Source organism: Oncorhynchus keta, chromosome 1, assembly GCF_023373465.1.
Source record: "Oncorhynchus keta strain PuntledgeMale-10-30-2019 chromosome 1, Oket_V2, whole genome shotgun sequence".
NCBI classification, from domain to species: Eukaryota; Metazoa; Chordata; class Actinopteri; order Salmoniformes; family Salmonidae; genus Oncorhynchus; species Oncorhynchus keta.
Window position 1 is genome coordinate 36,731,561 of NC_068421.1, and position 23,549 is coordinate 36,755,109.

Sequence of the window (23,549 nt, forward strand, 5' to 3'; positions counted from 1 at the left end):
TACCATGGGTTAGTTTTTTTTTTTTTTTACTCAAAGTCGTTTCAAAGGGTCTTGTTTATCAGCCAGAGAAGTAAAAATGCTTGAGAAAAATAGATCTTGAATAATATAGATCATGAAGAAGCGCCGCAATTATACTATGGTCAGAGTTTTTCGATTTGGTGTTTGTAATGCAAGCAATAGGGCAGTGGTCACTGATATAATTAGCAAAAACACCACGAGACAAATATTTATGGGGATGGTAAGTCAGAATAAGGTCAATCAAGGTTTTTTACATTTATCCGAGTGGGTTTCATTATCAGCTGAGTCAAATTGAACTCGAGACATATATTCTTAAACTGATCTGAGGTATGTGTAAACCAATCAAGATGTAGATCTCCTAAAACAACCAGATAGGGTTATAAATCATTTCAGATTATTTCTAACCCTATCTGGTTGGGGCTGGGGTAGCAGTAGACTGCATCAATAAACATTACTTTTTTGGTTTATGGACACTTTTATAACCAGTAGCTCACATATTTTGGGGACAGAAATACTAAGAGAGCATGATGCTATAAGAAAATATGCTACATTGAAAGTCCGGACAGTGCACATTGTCCCAGAATAAAGAAAAATAAAACCGTTAACCGTTCGTTAACGACCTCCATTTGAAACTACAGACTAGCTAAGATAGTTAGGCTAACTGGGCTTCCATGTCTCTCTTCTTGACAGGAATTTACGAAAAGTTTGCTATTAGCTACAGTGGGTTTGTACCCTGCCTCCTGAAACAAGCACATCCTGTGAAATGGAAAATGCACAAGCAACACAAACCTGAGTCACACACCAGTATGGAAAACAGAGAGAAAACGGAGGACTTGCTCACTGTATTTATACTGCCTACACGTACACTATACGAGCGGGAGATGACCAACTTGGTTCTGTAGAAGCAAGCAGTGAGTCAAAACACAGGTCAAGAAGAGACGGGTGGCAGGAGTATTTGATTACCAATGAGCAGCGAATGATGGGAAGTGAGATGAGTTGGTCTGTACACCATGTGACCTGGCTATGCGCTAGTTTGAGCCTACTTCAGCTTAAATAGGTCACAATCACTCCACCACACCTTATCATTGTGATACCTAATGTGTGAAGAACATTCTGACACCAAATGCCTTCCAAGCGTCACACAAGTGGGTGGGTGCAACACATTGCTAATGTGAGGGGTGAGTTACCACGCATACTGTATGTAAAGTTATTTTAGCACTGCATTTTCACTACTGGTTGGATGTACCGCTTATCAGGCTTGCGTCCAATAACATTTCCATCAGAAATGTGTTGGGTAGTACACAAAGCTACACAATGGACCTTTTTGCATTGGTGTATCTTTGACTCACTTGGCACAGTCATAAAGGTCGCAGCAGTAGCAGGTCCCACTGCGTACTTTCATCTTACATGACTCCGTGAGACCCTGGCATGGCACCTGCAAGAGGAGGCAGACACTCCAATCAACAGTATTGAGTGACAGGTACAGTACAAGCAGAGATTAGTCAAAGGTGATTTCCCCTGCCAGACAGTATGTACCACACATATTTTCTGAATTGGACAGTATAGCTGACACAGTAAATCATATTGCTATGAGTGCAGTTGTACTTACAGAGGCATAGTAATTCTCATAGATGTAGCTGTTTCCACTCGTGTAAAACTGGCATCTTCCTGCTTTCAGAGGACGGACATCCTGGTGTGGGGAGAGAGAGACAGCAAGACATGATATCTTAATGCATGAGAGAATTGAATAGACTGCAGTCATATAGTATAAAGACAGCTGCGGCCCCCTTGAACTTTGCGACCTTTTGCCACATTTCAGGCTTCAAACATAAAGATATAAAACTGTATTTTTTTTGTGAAGAATCAACAACAAGTGGGACACAATCATGAAGTGGAACGACATTTATTGGATATTTCAAACTTTTTTAACAAATCAAAAACTGAAAAATTGGGCGTGCAAAATTATTCAGCCCAATATTGACAGTATGAGGAAAGGCTAAACGTTCAAATGTCAAATTTAACACTTCTCCTTATAAAGGCATACAAATGAAAATCTATAAAGAAATTATGGAAAAAATCAATCCTTCTTTTTCACTTTAATACTAATCCCTTCCAGTGGTCAAATTCTACTTGGAATCAAAAATACAAATAAATGTAAAACGAGTGGTGTGGGATTAAGACTTACTGGGAAACAGACAACCAGTGGAGTCTAGTGCCCCTATTCCCAAAGTGGTCTCATAGCGTTTCATATTATTCATATTAATCCAAGACTCTGCTTTTAGTATGATGTGTTACGTTTCGTATGGTATACAGTGTATTCGGAAAGTATTCAGACCCCTTCACTTTTTCCACATTTTGTTTTACATTACAGCCTTATTCTAAAATTAATTCAATCATTTTTTTCTCTCATCAATCTACAGACAATACCCCATAATGACAAGGAAAAACAGGTTTTTAGAAATGTTTTGCAAATGTATTACAAATAAAACAACGTATATCACATTTACATAAATATTCAGACTCTTTACTTTGTTGAAGCACTTTAGGCAGCGATTACAGCCTTGAGTCTTCTTGTGTATTATGCTACAAGCTTGGCACATCTGTATTTGGGGAGTTTCTCACATTTTTCTCTACAGATCCTCTCAAGCTCTGTCAGGTTGGATGGGGAGTGTTGCTGCACAGCTATTTTCAGGTCTATCCAGAGATGTTTGATCGGTTTCAAGTCCAGGCTATGGCTGGGCCACTCAAAGACATTTAGTTACTTGTCCCGAAGCCACTCCTGCATTGTCTTGGCTGTGTGCTTTGGGTCATTGTCCTATTGGAAGGTAAACCTTCGCCCCAGTCTGAGGTCCTGAGCACTCTGGAGCAGGTTTTCATCAAGGATCTCTCTATACTTTGCTCTGTTCATCTTTCCCTCAAACCTGGACTAATGATACACATTTTTATGGAATGCTCGAATAAAACCTTATTTTCTTGCCATCAGCCCCATTGCCTTGAAATATGTCTACCAAAGTATTGCATATGCTAGATGAAATGTGTGCTGCCAACAGTTAAATGCCCTATTTTTACTGGCTTTATTGAATCAAATTAAATTGTATTAGTCACATGTGCCAAATACAACTGGTGTAGACCTTGAAATGCTTACTTACAAGCCCCTAACCAACAATGCAGTTTAAAAAAAATACAAATAAGAATAAGAAATAAAAGTAACAAGTAATTAGCAGCATTAAAATAACAATAGCGAGACTATATACAGGGGGACACCGGTTAGTTGAGGTAATTGAGGTAATATGTACATGTAGGTACAGTTATTAAAGTGACTATGCATAGATGATAACAACAATGCAAATTTGTATTTTTTTATTTTACCTTTATTTAACTAGGCAAGTCAGTTAATTAAGAACAAATTCTTATTTTCAATGACGGCCTAGGAACAGGGTGTTAACTGCCTTGTTCAGGGGCAGAACAACAGATTTGTTTCTTGTCAGCTCGGGGATTTCAACTTGCAGCCTTTCGGTTACTAGTCCAACGCTCTAACCACTAGGCTACGCTGCCGCCCCAAATAGTCTGGGTAGCCATGAAGGGGGAGGTGTTTAATCCCAGGGTCCTTAGCTTATTGATGAGCTTTGAGGGCACTATGGTGTTGAACGCTGAGCTGTATTCAATGAATAGCATTCTCACTTAGGTGTTCCTTTTGTCCAGGTGGGAAAGGGCAGTGTAGAGTGCAATAGAGATTGCATCATCCGTGGATCTGTTGGGGCGGTATGCAAATTGGAATATGTCTAGGGTTTCTAGATAATGGTGTTGATGTGAGCCATGACCAGCCTTTCAAAGCACTTCATGGCTACAGATGTGAGTGCTATGGGTTGGTAGTCATTTAGACAGGTTACCTTAGTGTTCTTGGGCACAGAGACTATGGTGGTCTGCTTGAAACATGTTGGTATTACAGACTCGGACAGGGAGAGGTTGAAAATGTCAGTGAAAACACTTGCCAGGTTGTCCGTGCATGCTCAGTCCTGTAGCTTAGCATCTGCTTCATCTGACCACTTTTTTATTGATCGAGTCACTGGTGCTTCCTGCTTTAATTTTTGCTTGTAAGCAGGAATCAGGAGGTAATTATGGTCAGATTTGCCAAATGGAGAGTGAGGGAGAACTTTTTATGCATATCTGTGTGTGGAGTAAAGGTGGTCCAGAGTTTTTTTCCCCTCTGGTTGCACATTTAACATGCTGATAGAAATTTGGAAAAATGGATTTAAGTTTGCCTGCATTAAAGTCCCAGGCCACTAGGAGCACTGACTCTGGGTGAGCGTTTTCCTGTTTGCTTATGGCGGAATACAGCTAATTGAGTGCGGTCTTAGTGCCAGCCTTAGTCTGTGATGTTATGTAGACAGCTACGAAAAATACAGATGAAAACTCTCCAGGTAGATAGTGTGGTCTACAGCTTATCATGAGATACTCTACCTCAGGCGAGCAAAACCTTGAGACTTCCTTAGATATTGTGAACCAGTTTTTATTTACAAAAATACATAGTCCGCCGCCCCTTGTCTTACCAGATGCCGCTGTTCTATCCTGCCGATACAGCGTATAACCAGCCAGCTGTATGTTGATAATGTCGTCGTTCAGCCATGACTTCGTGAAGAATAAGATATTACAGTTTTGAATGTCCCGTTGGTAATTTGATTTTCCACGTAGGTCATCTATTTTGTTTTCCAAAGATTGCACGTTTGCTAGTAGAATGGAAGGCAGTGGGGGTTTATTAGATCGCCTACGAATTCTCAGAAGGCAGCCCACCCTCTGGCCCATTTTTCTTCTCCTCTTCTGGGCCTGTCCCCTTTGAAAGAGGTATGTCATTCATGTCAGGCTCGTCGGACTCGTTAAAGGAACGTAAGATTCTGCCAGTTCGTGGTGAGTAATCGCAGTTCTGATATCCAGAAGTTATTTTTGATCATAAGTGATGGTAGCAGCAATATTATGTACAAAATAAGTTACAACGTGAAGAAACAAACAAAAAAACACAATTGGATAGGAACACGTAACACACGCCTTCTTCTCCAGCGCCATCTTACAGTTTTTTTCGATTGCTAAACGACAGTGGACACAACTGGAGTCACATGTGCAAAACTCTAACTACAGTCTGCACAGCAGCAGTTCATGTGGACCAAACTCTAGTTCGTTTTTCATTGCTTGAACACAGTTTTCAAAACTCTACACACTTATCCCATGACTTTAACCACAACCTGCACAACACTGTGGATTTACAGCACTTTGTTCAAATGCTAACACACTGCTGTCAAAACTGTGAACCACACATTCAAAACGGAATAGATTTCAGCCTTGTGCCTTTCAAACACTGCTGATTGCAATTTCAGCTGAAAGGCTAAGCAGGTGTCTTGTTTTAGACTTGTTAGTGAACACACACACATATTACAGTATATATATAGGTAGAGCTCAGAAAGACTCATTTTGGAAATGGAACAAGGAAGATGGGTTCGTGGAGGGAGAGGGCGGATGCGTGGAGGAAGACAAAGAAGACAAAGAGCTGTTATTTCAGATGAAATAAGGGCTACACTTGTAGACCATGTCGTGAACCATGGTCTCTCATTGAGAGAGGCAGGGTTGAGGGTGCAACCCAATCTGCAAAGATCCACAGTGGCATCTGTAATGTGAATTTTCCATCATGCAAACAGGTGAGAGTCACATCCTTACAGTAAATGAAAACATTACAGGAATCTATTTTGTATTGCAATTATAGAATATTTACACAGATATATATTACAGTAAGTTTGACTGTAAAATATATTTTTACAACAGGACCCAAAGGCTGCCCCCAATAGGGGGAAGAGGAAAAATATTTTCAGATGCGCAGGAAAATGCTATTGTTGACATGGTTGTTGTCAACAATGCAATAAAACTGTGTGAGATTCAAAATAGAGTGCTGGCTGATAATGATATATTTGAAAATGTTAATTCTGTCAGCACAACAACTATTGCTCAAGTCCTAAAGAAACACCAAGTTACAATGAAACAGTTATACACTGTACCGTTCGAGAGAAACAGTGAACGGGTAAAAGAGCAAAGATACAAATATGTCCAGGTAAGACATCTGAGGTTACTTACGTACACAGCTATACAAAATATTTAGGGTAAAAAAAAACACTAGCATTTCTACAGTAAAACTGTGCACTTACTGTTTTTCAGAGAGTAATGGAGGTGGAAGCACTGGAAAGACCACATTCATTTGTATTTATCGATGAAGCTGGATTTAACCTTTCCAAAACACGGCGCAGAGGAAGGAATGTTATAGGTCAAAGGGCCACTGTGGAGGTTCCAGGCCAAAGGGGGGGAAATATCACCATGTGTGCTGCAATGGCCAATGATGGTTTGCTTCTCAACACACCGCTCATTGGCCCATACAACACAGAAAGGCTTATAGCTTTCCTAGAACAGCTCTATGCTCAGCTAGTGCCAGCAGAACAGGGGGAGCCAGTAAGAAACCCCCAAGTTTTTGTCATAGTTTGCGATAACGTTGCTTTTCACCACTCTGCAGCTGTCACAGATTGGTTTGCAGCACATCACAGATTTATGGTTTTGTACCTGCCTGCATATTCACCCTTCCTCAACCCAATAGAGGAGTTTTTCTCTGCCTGGAGGTGAAAAGTGTTTGGTCACCACCCACATGACCAAATGTCTCTTTTGGAAGCCATGCGTGCCGGATGTGAGGACACGAGTCCAGAGGACTGCCAGGGATGCATAAGGCACTCCAGAAGGTTCTTCCCCAGGTGCATGGCAAGAGAAAACATTAGATGTGATGTTGAAGAAAACCTGTGGCCTGATGCTAGAGAGAGGCAGGATTAGCCCCTCAATTATTTGTTCGAATTACAGTATGTACTTTTAGTTTCTACCTTTTTTTTCTCATTACTGTAATTCCGTAAATTACTACAGACTATTGAAGCAAACTGCTAATTTTCATTTACCTTAAAGAATTGTTATGTTCTAAAAAAAATTAATAAATCGTGTGAAAGAATGTCACTCTTTTCTTTGAAGAAAATATTACTTTGTATGAAGTCACTGAAATTGTTCAAATTGTACATTACATTTACATTTAAGTCATTTAGCAGACGCTCTTAAGATGAAAAGTTTGTATTTTCTGTATTGGTGTTTGATGCTAGTGTTTTAACTCTCAGTGTGTTCTGAGTGACAGTGTGTGTTATCTCAGTGAGGGTTGTGCATAGTGTTTGGCTGCACTGAGCGTGTTTTGAGCCATGTGTTAAGAGTTGTGTTGCTTGGAATGAGTTTTGCAGGTGATGTGAACTGTTTAGCTCAGGTGACTGTTGGTAGTGCAGACTGTAGTTAGAGTTTTGCACATGTGACTCCAGTTGTGCCCACTGTCGTTTAGCAATCGAAAAAAACTGTAACACTAGCCTCCCAGTCCCTACTGCTGAAAAACATCCCCACAGCACGATGCTGCCACCACCATGCTTCACTGTTGGGATGGTGCCAGGTTTCCTCCAGACGTGGCGCTTGGCATTCAGGCCAAAGAGTTCAATCTTGGTTTCATCAGACCAGAGAACCTTGTTTCTCATGTTCTGAGAGTCTTTAGGTGCCTTTTGGAAAACTGCAAGCGGGCTGTCATGTGCATTATACAGAGGTGTGGTTTCCGTCTGGCCACTCTACCATTCAGGCCTGATTGGTGGAGTGCTGCAGTGATGGTTGACCTTCTGGAAGGTTCTCCCATCTCCACAGAGGATCTCTGGAGCATCGGGTTCTTGGTCACCTCCCTCTCCCCTGATTACTCAGTTTGGCCGGGCGGCCAGCTCTAGGAAGACTTCTTGGTGATTCCAATCTTCTTCCATTTAAGAATGATGGAGGCTACTCTATTCCTTCGGACCTTCAATGCTGGAGAATTGTTTTGGTACCCTTCCCCAGATCTGTGCCTTGACACAATCCTGTCTCTGAGCTCTACGGACAATTCCTTCAACCTAATGATTTGCTTTTTGCTCTGACATGCACTGTCAACTGGGACCATATATAGACCGCTGTGTGCCTTTCCAACCAATTGAATTTACCACAAGTGGACTCCAATCAAGTTGTAGAAACATCTCAAGGATGATCAATGGAAAAAGTATGTACCTGAGATCAATGTCGAGTCCCATAGCAAAGGGTCTGAATACTTATGTAAAGAAGGTCTTAATGTTATTTATTTTTAATACATTTGCTCAATTTAAATTTAATTTAAATTGTTTTTGCTATGTCATTATCGGGTATTATGTGTAGATTGATGAGGATTTTTTTTTTTAATTCATTTTAGAATAATGCTGTAATGTAACAAAATGTGGAAAAAGTCAAGGGGTCTGAATACTTTTTGAATTGACTGTATATTAATTTGTGGATGTCCATCATCCATTTTGTATGATATGTTACAAATTACAATTCTTATGATATGTTACGAATTGCAAAACATACAATATGTTACGAATATATGTTACGAATTCCAATTTGTTGTGGCTAATGTTAGCTAGGTGGCTAACACTAACGTTAGCTAGCTCTAGGGGTTAGGTGTTACGGTTAAGGTCCATTTTGTATGATATGTTACAAATTACAATTCTTATGATATGTTACGAATTGCAAAACATACAATATGTTACGAATATATGTTACGAATTCCAATTTGTTGTGGCTAATGTTAGCTAGGTGGCTAACACTAACGTTAGCTAGCTCTAGGGGTTAGGTGTTACGGTTAAGGTTAGGAGTTACATTGAAGGGTTAAGATTAGGGTTAAGGGTTAGTGGAAGGTTTAGCTAAAAGGGATAGGGTGAGGGGAAGGGTTAGCTAAAAGGGATATGGTTAGGGTTAGGGGAAGGGTTAGCTAAAAGGGATATGGTTAAGGTTAGGGGAAGGGGAAGGGTTAGCTAAAAGGCATATGGTTAGGGTTAGTGGAAGGGTTAGCTAAAAGGGATATGGTTAGGGGAAGGGTTAGCTAAAAGGCATAGGGTTAGGGAAAGGGTTAGCTAAAAGGGATAGGGTTAGGGGAAGGGTTAGCTAATTTGCTAAGTAGTTGCAAAGTAGCTATAAAGGAGTAAGTAGTTGCTAATTAGCTAAAATGCAAAAGTTGTCCGTTATTAAATTTGAACACGCAACCTTTGGGTTGCTAAATAGTCATGTTATACGCCCACACATTCACCCCGACCAACTATCCTTCTTTCATTTTTGCTTTAAGTAACCTTTCTGTAACCATACCAAACCTAACATATCATACTAATTTGGGTGTCAAGGACTTACATTTACTATGTTACGCCTAGTCTATGAGACCAGTCTGCTATACCCAAAGACTTATTTCTGTCTGCTTTTACTTTCTTGCTCACAGTTTAGAGAAAAACAGAAGAATTGCGTAATTTACATAATGAATCATTGCATAGAAAAAAGCATAAGAAAACACTCACTTAGATACATAATAGATGGCATATTGTCTACCTTGTTCATTTGGGGGTATTATTGATGCTTTGTATTTTACAATTCACTTTTGGTTTCTTTAGATTTTTTTAATAGGGCTTTGATAGAGGCAAACATTCCAAGCTGAAGCTTTGGGATCACTGGTCTAATAAAATAACTTGCCTGCTGGGTTCCCCAGCCTTGCTCCCACTATATACTAACACGGACAAAGATGCACAATCAGACAGGCATGCAGACAGACAGACTGGCAGGCAGGCAGATATACTGTGTAGGCACAATTCTGGACCATGGGTCCTTTGCATCTTGCCATTTTCCTAGAAATGTACACATTAATATTATATTGCATTGTCATTGTTCCACTTTGAGATGTAAATGTGTTTTAAAGTTTATTGCAAGTATTAAAGTTTCGGCATATTGTGCCATTTGGCATGGCAAATGGAACATTTGATCTTGTGTGAAATGTTCGGTTGGGTTAACACATTGAAATGAGGGGAGAGGAAGCTCTCTCACCCAAAGGTTTCTCATGATCACACTCATCCACAGGGAGTGAGGCTCCATCAATCTGCCGTCAACATTACAGACAGGGTGGGTCAATGTCCATCCACACACATTGAAACACTCATGCATGAACACTAATATCATAGCTATTCTTACAAACACTCTCATACATGACATCAAGATCAGAGACTGGGGGAAGAGAAACTGAGATCAAGCCTACTGCCGACAGAATAAATGAGAAACAAATGAGTTGTTTTCCTCCTAATATTGCTGAAAGACACACATGGAGCAGCAACGTGACTCACCATGTTGAAAACGATGAAGACACCATCCACCACCAGACACAGGAAGGAGGCAATGATTCCGAAGCTGAGGAAAACAATGGCCGCCACAAGCTGGAGAGAAAGGGAAAAATACATTATTCAAAAAGATAGTAACATACACACGACTGAGCACATGCTAGTAGGACTAATGTTCAACAACAAAACTAGGAAGGCAGTAAACTGCGCATATCCTTCCAAGTGGGTTGTAGCAATCTCACTTGCACAGACGTCAATTCAACGCCTATTCCACGTTGGTTCAAGGTAATTTCATTGAAATGACATGTGTGCCCAGTGAGATGTTTAAAGCTTTCAACCAAACCAAATGATTGTTACAATAAACACAGTTGGGCGCATATATGGATTTAAGACATTATGTCAGACAAAATAGCTGAGCAGATTCAAATCAATGTCACCCAGTGTTAACACAATATCCACACTCAGAGAGAGAGAGAGAGAGTATGAAGGAGCTTTGGCCGCCAGCAGACAAAGAGAAACAGATGCGCGAAGGGGTGGGAGGGAGTTTGTGGACCTGAGGGAAGCATGCTTTGGGATGTGTTCATTACCCACTGGGAAACAATTGGTTGCATCAACGTTGTTTCCACTTAATTTCAACAAAGAATTCAATCCGATGACGTTGGATCAACGTGGAAAACTGATTGGATTTGCAAAAAGTCATCAACGTAAGGGAATTTCATATTATTTTACCCTAACTCTTAACTTAAATCCAATGACATGGTGGACTTCATGTTGAAGTCACATTAGATGACATCTCAACGAAATGTAACTCAAAACTAGAAGTTGAAATGATATCTGTGCCCAGTGGGTAGGGACCAAACTGAAGAAAACTGCCAGAAACAGGAAGGGACAACAGTACATTGACTTCCTAATAAGAAATACATTTTTACACAGTTGCAAAACATTTTTTTCAGTTTTCCATTACATGCCCTAATACAGGGGTTCTTGTCCTCGGAGGTACTGGATGGGTACGCGTCCAGATCTCAATATATACTGTACACAGTGACTTCAGAAAGTGTTCACACCGCTTGACATATTCTGTATTGTGTAGTGTTATAGCCTGAATTCAAATTAAATGGGTTTTTTTACCCATCTACACATAATACCACATCATCACAAAGTGAAAAGATGTTTTTAGAAATGTTTGCAAATTTATTGAAAATGAAATAATACATTTACATACGTATTCACATCCCTGGGTCAATACTTTGTAGAAGCACCTCTGGCAGCAATTACAGCTGTGTCTTTCTGGGTAAGTCTATAAGAGCATTCCACACCTGGATTGTGCAATATTTGCCCATTATTCTTCAAGCTCTGTCGAAATGGTTTTTGATCATTGCTAGTCAACCATTGTTAGATCTTGAAGTAAATTTAAGTAAAAACTGTAACCGCTCAGGAACATTCACTGATCGATCTGGCATTGTGTTTTAGGTTATTGTCCTGCTGAAAGGTGAATTCATCTCCCAGTGTCTGGTGGAAAGCAGATTGAAGCAGGTTTTCCTGTAGTATTTTGTCTGTGCTTAGCTCCATTCCGTTTATTTTTTAACCTGAAAAACTCCCCAGTCCTTAACGATTACAAGCATAACCATAATCAATGTTTCGGCACTGAGAATTTCAGGTCTGCTGAGCTCAAACTTAAAAGTTTTGAAAATTCAATGCAACGTCTGGCATGTGTTTTTACTGTGAACACTGAGGCTGTTGTCTGTACCTGTTTTAAGTTATAGTTATAACAGTGGCTATTTGATCATAATGTAGGCCTATCAGAGTGGCCTACCATTAGAGAAAATGCATCCCATAACATTTTCACATGGAAATAGCTGTTCTATCATTCAGCCTACAGTAGCAGACAATGTGTGGTGTTCAATGTAGGCCTACATTCATGAGACTTGCAGGGCTTGACATGAACCTGTTTATCCACTTATCCTTCAGACAAGGAGGTGACTGAAAATGTTGTGTTGTTTGATGCAAGAAACCACTTTACAAAATGTAATTAATTATTATTCCCATACCATTATTACAAAGAATTAGATAAACTATGATACCCTCTGTCTATTGGCTACTTAGCTTATTCAAGCCTGTCTCAAAATACAACAATGCCCCTTTTAATCCAGAAAAAAGCTATTTACCTGTCTTGCTTTTCAAAGATGGCTAGAAATGTACATGTTTTGTGTTCTTGTAGGAAGCAACCACTCCCCCATTGCTGACTAGAAATTGGCTATAACTGGGCTAATAACTCACTTACTAGCAAATAATATTAACAAATGTACACACCTGGCTACTTGCAGCTCTTGCTTAGATCTGAAAACAAGCACATGTACTTTGCCGCACTCATGCTGTTAACACAGTCCAGTTCAAAGTGAATGGCATAGATCCATATATGACAATGGTCTATTTGTATATAGGGATACTGCAGCTCTGATTGGTTATGGCGCACCAGTCTGTGTAGAGTATGGGTCTGAGTAGAATCCTGGCAGGTGTGTTCACTGACATTTTCAACATGTCCCTGACTGAGTCTGTAATACCAACAGGTTTCAAGCAGACCACCATAGTCCCTGTGCCCAAGATCACAAAGGCAACCTGCCTAAATGACTATAGACCCGTAGCACTCACGTCCGTAGCCATGAAGTGCTTTGAAAGGTTGGTCATGGCTCACATCAACACTATTATCCCAGAAACCCTAGACCCACTCCAATTTGTATACTGCACAAACAGATCCAGGGATAATGCAATCTCTATTGCACTCCACACTGCCCTTTCCCACCTGGACAAAAGGAACCCTTATGTGAGAATGCTATTCATTGACTACAGCTCAAAGTTCAACACCATAGCACCCTCAAAGCTCATCACTAAGCTACGAATCCTGGGACTAAACACCTCCCTCTGCAACTGGATCCTGGACTTCCTGTCGGGCCGCCATGAGGTGGTGAGGGTAGGTAGCAACACATCTGCCACGCTAATTCTCAACACTGGAGCTTCACAGGGGTGCGTGCTCAGTCCCCTCCTGTACTCCTTGTTCACCCACGACTGCATGGCCAGGCACGACTCCAACACCATCATTAAGTTTGCAGACAACACAACAGTGGTAGGCCTGATCACAGACAACAACGAGACAGCCTATAGGGAGGAGGTCAGAGACCTGGCCGTGTGGTGCCAGAATAACAACATATCCCTCAACGTAACCAAGACTAAGGAGATGATTGTGGACTACAGGAAAAGGAGGCCCAAGCACGCCCCCATTCTCATCGACGGGGCTGTAGTGGAGCAGGTTGACAGCTTCAAGTTCCTTGGTGTCCACATCAACAACAAACTAGAATTGTCCAAACACACCAAGACAGTCGTGAAGAGGGCATGACAAAGCCTGTTCCCCCTCAGGAAACTAAAAAGAGTTGGCATGGGTCCTGAGATCCTCAAAAGGTTCTACAGCTGCAACATCGAGAGCATCCTGACTGGTTGCATCATTGCATGGTACGGCAATTGCTCGGCCTCTGACTGCAAGGCACTACAGAGGGTAGTGCGTATGGCCCAGTACATCACGGGGGCTAAGCTGCCTGCCATCCAGGAGGTGTCAGAGGAAGGCCCTAAAAACTGTCAAAAACCCCAGTCACCCCAGGCATAGACTGCTCTCTCTACTACTGCATGGCAAGCGGTACCTGAGTGCCGAGTCTATGACAAAAAGGCTTCTCAAAGGCTGCTCATGTTTTTAACCCAGAAGCCATAAGACTCCTCAAATGGCTACCCGGACTACTTGCATGTTTTTTCGTCAAATCTACCAATGGGTGCCCTTCTTTGCGAGGCATTGGAAATACTTCCTGGTCTTTGTGGTTGAATCTGTGTTTGATATTCACTACTCGACTAAGGGACCTTACAGATAATTGTATGTGTGGGGTACAGAGATGAGGTAGTAAATCAAAAATTATGTTAAACAATATTATTGCACACAGAGTGAATCCATGGAACTTATTATGTGAATTGTTAAGGAAATTGTTACTCCTGAACTGATTTATTCTTGCCATAACAAAGGGTTTGATTACTTACTGACCCAAGACATTTCGATTTTTATTTTTCATTCACTTGTAACAATTTTGAATAACATAATTCCACTTTGACATTATGAGGTATGTGTGTTGGCTAGCGACAAAAAAAATCTAAATTGAATCTATTTTAAATTAAGGCTGTAACACAACAAAATGTGGGAAAAGTCAAGGGGTGTAAATACATTCTGAAGGCATTGTAGTACACTACCGGTCAAAAGTTTTAGAACACCTACTCATTCAAGGGTTTTTCTTTATTTTTACTGTTTTCTACATTGTAGAATAATAGTGAAGACATCAACACATGGAATCATGTAGTAACCAAAGAAGTGTTAAACATATTAAAAATATATTTTGTATTTGAGATTCTTCAAAGTAGCCACCCTTTGCCTTGATGACAGCTTTGCAAACTCTTGGCATTCTCTCAACCAGCTTCATGAGGTAATCACCTGGAATGCTCCCCCCCCTCCCTTCTTTGACATTTATTGTGATTTTAATTGGAAATACTCTTGTTTTTTTTTATACAATTACAAGAACCATAACAAGAGACAGAAATTAGCAGGTGAAAATAATTAGCTGCAGACTCCTTTACTTCATATTACAAACTCACAAATGTTTACAATTTTTCCAAATTCCAAGAAAACTGTGGTAAAATGTATTGATAACAGACAAACAGCTTGTGTGTGTGTGTGTCTACACTGCAGGCATTGAGATACTTTCCAAGCCAGGCACATTTTCTCATCTGTGCTGAGGTCCCCTCACTCTCTCCATCTCCCCATCTTTCATCGACCTAACGAATTGCTTTCTGTTTATACACTCAGTATCTGCCTCCTTTTAAACAGTGTTTTCTTCTGCTGGAAAAAGATGGCATGGAGCAGCCCCACAGGTACTCATCAATATCCTTATATATATATATATATATAACACACACACACACACACACGCACACACACACACACCTCTGTCCATCTTCTCTAACTTGTTAATCATTAGTCCTGCTGTATGAGGTGGAGAATCAACACAACAGAACAGAGAGTACCGTGGGTGTCACACCCTGATCTGTTTCACCCGTCTTTGTGATTGTCTCCACACCCCTCCAGGTGTTGCCCATCTTCCCCTGTGTATTTATACCTGTGTTCTCTTTTTGTCTGTTGCCAGCCTACCAGCGTTTTCCCTTGCTCCTGTCTTTGCTATAGTTCCTGTTTTCTTGTTTCCCAGTTTTGACCATTCCTGCCTGCCCTGCTCCTGCCTGCCGTCCTGTATCTTTTCCATACCAATCTGGATTACTCACCTGGGGCCGATGAGAGCCTTTGGACTCTACCCTGGCTTCCGAGCTGGGCATCCCCACTCAGCCCCACTCCATTCCCATGGATGTTAGAGCGCTGAACGGGCGCTCTATAGGCCGGGTCACCCAGAACACCACTCCCATCAACCTACGTGTGTTAGGGAACCACAACAAGGTTATCCAGTTCCTGCTCATTAAGTCTCCTCAGATTCCCATGGTATTGGGATTCTTCTGGCTCCAGTGACACAATCCCCTAATTAACTGGTCTAATGGAGATTGTTCTGCCAAGCCCATTGCCTGGAGTCAGCACAACCTGCCCCGGGATGTCTTCCTGGGGGCTCGGAAGTTGCCCCGGACCTCTCCGCCATTCCCGCGGAGTACCAGGACCTCCGGGACGTGTTCAACAAGGCCCGGGCCACTTCGCTTCCGCCGCACCAACCTTATGACTGCGGGATTGACCTGCTCCCTAGCACGTCCAAGGGACGTCCCAGAGACCAAGGCGATGTAGACCTACATGGAGGACTCCCTAGCTGTAGGATTCATCTGACCTTCTTCTTCCCCCGCCGTCGCATGGTTCTTCTTTGTGGAGAAGAAGGACAAGACCCTGCGCCCGTTCATTGACTACCGGAGTCTCAATGACATAACGGTGAAGAACCGCTACCCGCTACCCCTCATCTCCTTTGCCTTTGAGATGCTCCAGGGGGCCACTATTTTTTCAAAGCTGGATCTACGTACCACCTACCATCTGGTGCGGATATGGAAGAGGACGAGTGGAAGACTGCCTTCAACACGGCCAGAATGTCAAGCTGGATGCACTGACCCGCCGCTATAGCCCCACAACTACAACCCCGGAACCGGAGACCATCCTTCCCACTTCGTGCCTGGCGACGGCACTCAGCTGCGGGATAGGGAAGCAGGTTTGTTAGTCGCAGTGTTCCCAGCCAAACCCCGGGGGGATGATAACGGGATGTTTGTTCCTGACGCCGTCCGCTCCGCTGCCCTAGTGGGCCCACTCATCCAGGCCTGCCTGCCACCCGGGGTGCCGTCGGACCCTGGTCTTTTGGTGGCCTACCATAGATTGGTTTCCTAAAACCACCCACTTCATTCCTCTCCCCAAACTACCCTCTGCCAAAGAGATGGCCCAGCTCATGGTGCAGCACGTCTTCCGGATCCATGGACTACCGGTAGATATGGTGTCCGACCAGGATCCTTGCCATGCAGTAGTAGAGAGAGTCTATGACTGGGGTGGCTGGGGTCTTTCACAATTTTTAGGGCCTTCCTCTGACACCGCCTGGTGTAGAGGTCCTGGATGGCAGGCAGCTTAGACATCCTGGATGGCAGGCAGGATAGAGTTGTGGTCAGATTTACCAAATGGAGGGCGAGGGAGAGCTTTGTACGTGTCTCTGTGTGTGGAGAACAGGTGATCTAGAATTTTTTCCCCCACTTGCTTCAAGATGTTCAACATTGTTCCTGTACCCAAGAAAGCAAAGGTAACTGAACTAAATGACTATCGCCCCGTGGCACTCATGTCTGTCAATATGAAATGCTTTGAGAGGCTAGTTAAGGATCATATCACCTCCACCTTACCTGACATCCTGGACCCACTTAAATGTGCTAACCGCTCCAATACATCCACAGACAATGCAATCACCATCACACTGCACACTGCACACTGCCCTATCTCATTTGGACAAGAGGAATACCTATTAAAGAATGCTGTTCATTGACTATAGCTCAGCATGCAACACCATAGTACCCTCCAAGCTCATCAGTAAGCTCAGGGCCCTGGGTCTGTACCCCGCCCTGTGGAACTGGGTCCTGGACTTCCTGACGGGCTGCCCCAGGTGGTGAAGGTAGGAAACAACACCTCTAATTTGCTGATTCTCAACACAGGGGCCCCACAAGGGTGCATACTCAGTCCCCTCCTGTACTCCCTGTTCACCCATGACTGTGTGGCTATGCACGCCTCCAATTCAATCATCAAGTTTGCAGACGACACAACAGTAGTAGTCTTGATTACCAACAATGATGAGACAGCCTACAGAGAGGAGGTGAAGGCCCTGGGAGAGTGATGCCAGGAAAATAACCCCTCACTCAATGTCGACAACACAAAGGAGCTGATTCTGGACTTCAGGAAACAGCAGAGGGAGCACGCCCCTATCCACATCGACAGGACTGCAGTGGAGCAAGTTGAAATCTTCAAGTTCCTCTGGTAACACATCACTGACAATCTGAAATGGTCCACCCACACAGACAGTGTGGTGAAGAAGGTGCAACTGCGCCTCTTCAACCTCAGGAGGATAAAGAAATTTGTCTTGGCACCTAAAACCCTCACAAACTTTTACAGATGCACAATTGAGAGCATCCTTTCGGGCTGTATCACCGCCTGTTACGGCAATTTCACCACCCACAACCACAGGGGCAAACTACTTGCCCTCCAGGACACCTGCAGCACCTGATGTCACAGGAAGGCCAAAAAGATCATGAAGGACAACAACCACCCGAGCCACTGCCTATTCACCCCACTGTCATCCAGAAGGCGAGGTCAGTACATGTCGCTCAAAGCTGGAACCGAGAGACTGAAAGACAGCTTCTATCTCAAGGCCATCAGACTGTTAAATATCCATCACAAGGCGGCTTCCACCCGGTTACGTAACCCTGCACCTTAGAGGCTGCTGACCCATATATTTAGACTTGAAATCACTGGCCACTTTAATAATGGAACACTAATCACTTTAATAATATTTACATATTTTTGCTTTACTCATCTCATATGTATATACTGTATTCTATTCTACTGTATTTAGTCCATGCCACTGCTCATATATTTATATATTCCTCCATTCCATTCTTTTACGTTTAGGTTGTGTGTATTGTGTGAATTGTTGTGAATTGTTAGATATTACTACACTGTTGGAGCTAGAAACACAAGCATTTCACTACACTTTCAATACCACATGCTAAACATGTGTATGTGTCAAATAAAATGTGATTTGACCAATACTATTATCCAATGAGTTTTAGGGGTTTCCTTCAATGTTTTACAGGCCAGACCATATTTCTGTCTTTTACACCAAACTGAGGCTGTGGCTGTAAATTGGATACCACACCAATCTCTATTCTTAATCACTCCCATGCAGTATGGAAACACTATGAAACCAAAACTCAACCCCAAGTAACCTCTTTTGAAACTATTCCTTTGGTCATTAGCCCTGTGAATACTGTGCATCAGGGGAGAGCAATAGCCATGGGGTGTGCATTCTTTTTTAACAAATGGTCCACTATCAGCTAAATCAGTTGTTAAAGTGTTGGGCTGGGGGGGAAGCCTACACACAACCTGGAGTTACCCAAATCCATCTCTGCTGTGCATGGCTGCAACTATAACCAAGAGGACAAGAGAGAGAGAGATGGATCAGGCAAGAACATGATGAGATAAGCAGGGGAATAGAGAGAGAGACCATTCAGGAGGAAGGACAGTACAAATGTGACAAATGAGTGAGAAGTAGTATTATGTACCAGCTGTTTTCGGTTTTCCTCCAGGCAGAGTCCAAGAACACCCAGGAAGGATCCAAATGCCAACTGCAGAGATAAAATAGAACAGCCACTGTTAGAGAGATGCCAGAGGTTGGCTCTTACTGTCGAGAACTTTATGCACTATTAAAAGTCATATAACGGATGTTATTTTTATGGAAAGATTATTCCCTGGTGGACTACTACTACTACAGAATTGGGAGCACCAATGAGCTGTGCAGTTGAATCACTCCACTAATGTTACCCCCAAATCAGAATAGAGTTGCGGTGATCCAGCTGAAGAAATGCTAAGGTTTAAAACGTGGACATAATAGAAAATGTACCTGTTACAACATGGCTGTGTCTTATCCATGTCAATTTAATAGTACAATTTATAGAGGTGGATAGAGGGCACACTTGCCACAAAGCCTGTTTTAGCATGGGCAGCGCCATTTGAGATTTTCACAATTTTCGAATAGTCAATTGAGTGGGACTTCCTTTTGGTTGAGAAAAAGAAATGGACTACTTTAAAAACAGATAAGAACCAATAGCGCTTACTATGATGTTACAGAATCGTGGACTCTCTTTCCGAACCCTATGATGCCACTACAAAACAGAATCTAACTTTAATTAAATATTCTCTATCTTAAATGTAGTAATCGCTTGTGGACAGTTCTACGTTAAAAAAATAACTGGTACGCAAAGGAATGGAATGTGTGGGACAACGAGCCGCAGTAGTTCCAGTGTTTGGGTTTTTCGTCACTGGTTATTTGGACAAATGACAATTTCGCAGATGTTAGCATATTTCAAATTTCCAAAGGGTAGGGGACATTCGGACCATAACTTGCAAAGAAAGAAGGTGGAGCACCTCGTTCTACCATCTCTTGATCCAATTTGTTAATACGTATGGGCCCATAACTTATCGATCAGCTGACAAATTACACAAGATTTTAGTTCTGGGTTAACCGAGATTATACACTTAGAAATTATCGGTGTTCAAATGTGTATAAAATCTACTGGAAAGATTTACTGACTGTGGTGTGAATAACAGCTAAAATATATGTTGTTTGTCTGTCATGTGTCATAATAAGATGAATGATGGCAGCTCTCACGACATTTATGAGATTTTAATTGTCATGATTTGGAAGACATCTTGTTTTGTGGACAACAACTCACAAACCATAGTTTCCCTATCCATCAATAACAGGCCTGCCTTCTTGGCATTGCAACTTCTTTATTATTAAGGTATGTGTCGTTGTTTTTATGACATAAAGAGAAAACATTTGAGAAAATGTGGTTATTGTTAATAGTTCATTTATATGTCAAGTGAGTAATTTTCACTAAAATGGCAGATTAACATAATGGTGATTATGATGATGGTTTTAATAATAATGAGGATGATGATGTACTTACAATGACTCCAGAGGCATATCCAGTGATGCTGAGGCTCTCTGTGCGAGTGGTGGTGTAGATCCCCAGAATAACCAGGACCAGGGACAGACAGAACATGCCCAGTACCAGCCATATCGCCATGCTGTTCCTCCTCTTCATCAGCTCTGAACCCACAGATGCATATTCAGTCACAATACTATTTCCCTGTACAATGTATACTTAACCCTTCTTTTTTTTATTTTTTTTATTTTACCGTTATTTAACCAGGCAAGTCAGTTAAGAACAAATTCTTATTTTCAATGACGGCCTGGGAACAGTGGCTTAACTGCCTATTCAGGAGCTGAACAACAGATTTGTACCTTGTCATCTCGGGGGTTTGAACTTGCAACCTTCCGGTTACTAGTCCAAGGCTCTAACCACTACCCTGCCACCCTGGACTAACACTTGGGGCCCCTCAAAGTTTTGTCCTCGGAATCCATGTTGGCCCCACATGTGATTGCCATGTCGTGCTTTATGTGGGCTCATGTAGGGCTTCATATCCACGTGGGGCCAAAGTGGATACTGAGGACAAAATGTTGTGGGTCCCTGACTCCCTGTTGGGTTTCCCTCATGGGGCCTGTGGAACAGCCCTTCATTAACCCATAAGGGCCCACATGGAAATGTTGGCTGGGACCATTTATGATAAAAAAATATGTTAAAAAAGTAATGTTTTTTAAATTTAAAATGTTACCCCCTTTTCGTGGTATCCAATTGTTAGTAGTTACTATCTTGTCTCATCGCTACAACTCCCGTACGGGCTCGGGAGAGACGAAGGTCGAAAGCCATGCGTCCTCCGATACACAACCCTACCAAGCCACACTGCTTCCTAACGCATCCAACCCAGAAGCCAGTCGCACCAATGTGTCGGAGGAAACACCGTGCACCTGGCTAGCGTGCACTGCACCCGGCCCGCCACAGGAGTCGCTAGTGCGCGATGAGACAAGGATATCCCTACCGGCCAAACCCTCCTTAACCCGGACAATGCAAGGCCAATTGTTTGTCACGGCCAGCTGTGCAAGAGCCTGGGCGCCACCCAGGAGGCCTTTTTTTTTTAAAATAAAATAAAAAAAAGTTACATGTTTTTACTGAGAACTCTGGCACAGAGGGAGCAGATATGCTCCAGTCCATGATTTATTATTTTCAAAATAATAAGGATTATTAATATGATGGTAATAATTACATTTAAGTTGTATTAAGGGCTAATTTATTGTGCGGACTGACATACTGAAAGCACAGTATAGAGAATACATATGAAAAACCCTCAGACAGAGAGTAGATAGTATAATAAACACAATGGGCCGAATTCTAATTTGCGTTCATGTAAAAAATCTCCCATCGAGATCAGTACATGAGTTACACGTCAGTCATCGTTCTTTCAATTGGCAGGTCTCAAAATAGACCTGCCAATAGTACATCTTAAAAAATACAGTTAAACCTGCAAATAAATGTAATATATTTATTTATTTGATTAATGATTAGGCTAAACTACTTTGGAAATTATAGGTTATGTCAAAAAGCTGTACAAATAATGTTTTTAAATAAGCATATAACTTGTATAGCCTTCATGTATACAGACTAAAAACCACTTGCATTTTACTTGCCCAAAACGAAATCCTTTCAACTAAGCTATTTAATTGATGCTGTCATAATTTACAAAGCATAATATGGTAAAACAGTAGGCCTAATTCAAACAGTAGCCTAATTCAAATAATTCACTAATTCACAGTATAGGTTAAACAGCCGAATAAACACACATTGAATGATTGAACTCCATAGCCCACCTGCTTGACTGAGAGGGGGCTTCTCCCGATCGTCTGCATCCCGAATGGCCCCGTTTGTCATGCTACCAAACGGATGCTCCACGTAGTATAATATCCACAATATCCCTGAGTGAGCCAAGGGGCTACGTCGGCTGTGCTGATTTCAGAACACCTCCGTACGATCTGTTGCGCATGGAGCTCTTCAAATGTTTTATAAGAGCACTGCGCGCACGGTTGGCAAACGTTGGACTGTTCAGTTGGACGGTTAAAAAAACAAACGCTATTCTTATGAGAAATTGTATAGGCTACTTTTACAATCCTACAGTACTATACCTTGAGATGTTTAACTAAAATTAAGAATAACCTACCTGTGTTTTAGATTAAACATCATGAATCTATTCATCATGGATGTAATCTTTTTTTGTATTTTAATTATGAAAGTGACCCACTCCCTCTCCCACTTTCCTCTGTGGTTCTGCTTAGAGTCTAGAGATCAATATTATTGTATATAATGTATATGTACTCGTGTGTTACATTATTGGATATTAATCTTGAAAAAATATCACTGGTTTAGAGGTGATATGATAGTGTACATACTTAGCACATGGGAAAGATAAGAGTTGTCATATATACACTACCATTCAAAAGTTTGGGGCCACTTAGAAATGTCCTTGTTTTTGAAAGAAAAGCAACTTTTTTTGTCTATTAAAATAACATAAAATTGATCAGAAATACAGTGAAGACGTTGTTAATGTTGTAAATGACTATTGTAGCTGGAAATTGAGATTGTTTTTGGAATATATACATAGGCGTACAGAGGCCCGTTATCAGCAACCATCACTCCTGTGTTCCAATGGCACGTTGTGTAATCCAAGTTTATCATTTAAAAGGCTAATTGATCATTAGAAAACAATTTTGCAATTATGTTAGCACAGCTGAAAAGTGTTGTTCTGATAAAAGAAGAAATAAAACTGGCCTTCTTTAGACTAGTTGAGTATCTGGAGCATGAGCAAATATTGTTGAGGATTCAAATGAGGAAAATATTCAACAACAGCCACGTGATTGGTGGGTCCCCCTCGGGATGTTGAGCTAATGTAGGCTAATGCAATTAGCATGAGGTTGTAAGTAACAAGAACATTTCCCAAGACATGGACATATCTGATATTGGCAGAAAGCTTACATTATTGTTAATCTAACTGCACTGTCCAATTTACAGTAGCTATTACAG

General features: G+C 41.7%; 1 pseudogene; it reads right to left on the minus strand.

The window, feature by feature from the left end:
• The window catches only part of LOC118383988 (transmembrane protein 255B-like), a 36,589-nt pseudogene extending 14,048 nt beyond the window's left edge, over positions 1 to 22,541 (minus strand).
• Between the last annotated feature and the right edge of the window lie 1,008 nt (positions 22,542 to 23,549).